This window comes from Sturnus vulgaris, unplaced genomic scaffold (genome assembly GCF_052056855.1).
Source record: "Sturnus vulgaris isolate bStuVul1 unplaced genomic scaffold, bStuVul1.hap1 Scaffold_942, whole genome shotgun sequence".
NCBI lineage: Eukaryota > Metazoa > Chordata > Aves > Passeriformes > Sturnidae > Sturnus > Sturnus vulgaris.
Window position 1 is genome coordinate 45,001 of NW_028276820.1, and position 2,500 is coordinate 47,500.

Here is a 2,500-nt window from a genome sequence, read left to right on the forward strand (position 1 = left end):
GAGAAAAGGCGAGGAGACACACGGGGGGGGGGGGAACGAGGGAAACGGAGACTCCCATCCCGGAGACGAGAACCGAAGAGGAGAGCGGCAGAGACGGCCCTGACGGGGGGGAACCGGCCAGCCGGGCGGGAAAAGCGGCGACCTCAAGCGGGGAGAGAGAGAAACGCGACGGCGACAGAGAGAGGAGGGGAGGGCTTCGCGGGAAGGAGGAGGGGGTCGCACCCCCGTCCCCGGCGCTCTCGGCCTCGCGCGCGCGCGGCAGCACGGCACGGTACCCCCGCGGTACCCACCCGCAGACAGCCGCCCGCACGGGGGGGAGAGCCCGGGGGCGAGGCCCGCGCCTCGCCTCCCTCTCGGCCCTCTCGCTCTCTCGTCTCTCTCGCACGGCCCACGGCGGCGTCTTCGACGCCGACTCTCGCTCTCCCCGGCCACCGCCACCGCACCGCGGCACGGCCCCGGCAAGGACGAGCTCCGCCCCAGCGGCTCGTTCCGGGAGCGGGGAGCTACGGAGCGCTCCCCGAGTCTGCATTTAGGGGGACGAAGGCCCTGCGCGGCGACGACGACGACGACGTCGACGTCGACCGCGGGCAACGGGCCTGCGAGGCAACCCCAGCCGCGCCGCCGGGGTGGCCCCCCCGGACGGCGATTGATCGTCAAGCGACGCTCAGACAGGCGTAGCCCCGGGAGGAACCCGGGGCCGCAAGTGCGTTCGAAGTGTCGATGATCAATGTGTCCTGCAATTCACATTAATTCTCGCAGCTAGCTGCGTTCTTCATCGACGCACGAGCCGAGTGATCCACCGCTAAGAGTTGTCTGGCTTTCGGGACCGCTCGCGTGAAGCGGCCCCTTTTCTGTTTCTGCAGGGACGCGCGCGCCCCCGCGCGCCCCGCTTCGACCGTACGAGCACACACAAACGGAGGAGGAGGAGGAGAAAGCGCGGGGCAAAAAAGAGAAACCCCGCGCAACGCTCCGAAGGTCGGCCAAAGAAAGGCGGAGGGGCCCGCGCCCCCGACCGCCTCCCCCCGCGAGGGGAGACGCCGCCTCGCGTGCCGTCCTTCGGAGGCGGCCCAGGCGCCCGGGCTCGGCCCGACCTCCGCGCGGAGGGGCTTGTGCGGCAACGCGCCGGACCGCGGGGGGCACGGTGGCCCGCCCGGCCTCTCGATCACGGGACGACTACGCGTTTGCGGGCCGGGGGCGCGACCGCCGGCCCCCGCCGCTCCCGGCTCACTCCCTGGCTTCTCCTTTTCACCGCTCCGCCGACTCGCGGAACGCCGCCGCGCCAAAACGCGGGGGCCGGCTCTCCCGCCAGCGGCCCCTGAACGTCGCCCGAAACGCCACGCGGCGGCGGGACCGTTCCGCCGGCGCAACCCCTGGCGCGGGACCGCTTGCCCGCCGGAAGGCGAACGCCCGGCGGGCCGCGCTCCGCCACCGGCGCCGGAGGCGGGACGCCGCCGAGACCCGAGCCGGCATCGCGGAGCGCCCGAGGTCTGCCGCTCGGCAAAACCCCTCCGCCACCCGCGGCCGCACTCCCGGGACCGCCGCCGCTTCGCACCGCCGAGCTGCCCTTCCGCGAGCACGCGCCCAGCGGGCAGGCGTACGGCGGCTGAGCCGGGGGGCACCGCCCGCTCCCCTCGTTTCCACTCGGGGACCGGACGGGGAAGCGCCCCCGCGGCCGCCCCGCACGCCTCCCCTTTTTTTTGGCCCACACGCGGCCGGGAAGGGCGACGGGGAAGCGGACGGGCGGGGCCCGGGCCGGGACGGCCGCCGGTGAAGGCGGGCGCCTCGCGGCCGACCGTCCCCCCCCCCCGGGGGGGGCGGGGACACTCGCCGAGCGGCGACGCCGCCGCTCGGCACGGGGTCGCCCGCGCCCGCCGGACCTCCGGCGATGGAGGAGCCGGCCGAGCGCTGCGCCCCAACGGGCGGGGACAGCGCTCCGAGTCAGGGGTGGCCGGCGGCCGGCGCCGCCGCGGTGCGGTTCGAGGCGACAAGGCCGTCGAGGCGAGAGGCGCGCGGTCGCGCCTGACGCGGCGCCGCCCGCGAGCCCGCGGCGGCGGCTAAGGAGAAAGAGCGAGAGAGCGCGGCGGGCCCCGGCGGCCGCAACCCCGCAGCTGAGGTAGGTAAGGCAGAGAGCGCGCGCCCTCTGCCGGCGTCGCCCCGCATCGCAGAGGCCAGCGGGGTCGGCCCCCCGCGGCCGATCGCGCGCCGCGGCCTCTCCGCCGAGACCGGGCCGCAGAGAGGGGGGGGGCAGGGCGCCCCTTCCCCGGCCCGGCACGGGTGGCCCCCGCGCGCGGGCAAGCGCGGCGGGACGCCGACGACGGCGAGCGCGGCCGGTCGCGACGGACACGCCACCGCAGGGGATCGGCGGGAGTAGCTCCCCACCCCTCGATGGCGCCCCGCGCCGCCACCGCCCGACACCCGCTGCCGCCGCCGCCACCGCCGCCGCCGCCGCGGCGGGGCCGTGCCGGGCCGCCCGAGTCTTTAAACCTCCGCCCGGCTCGGC

The 2,500-nt window shown here is 76.7% G+C and overlaps 1 non-coding gene across 1 annotated transcript; it reads right to left on the reverse strand.

Annotated features, from left to right (window-relative positions):
• Positions 1–658: 658 nt before the first annotated feature.
• On the reverse strand, positions 659–811 carry LOC148217224 (5.8S ribosomal RNA). The gene has a single exon (XR_015801148.1). It is a non-coding gene; the product is annotated as a 5.8S ribosomal RNA (ribosomal RNA).
• Positions 812–2,500: the final 1,689 nt, after the last annotated feature.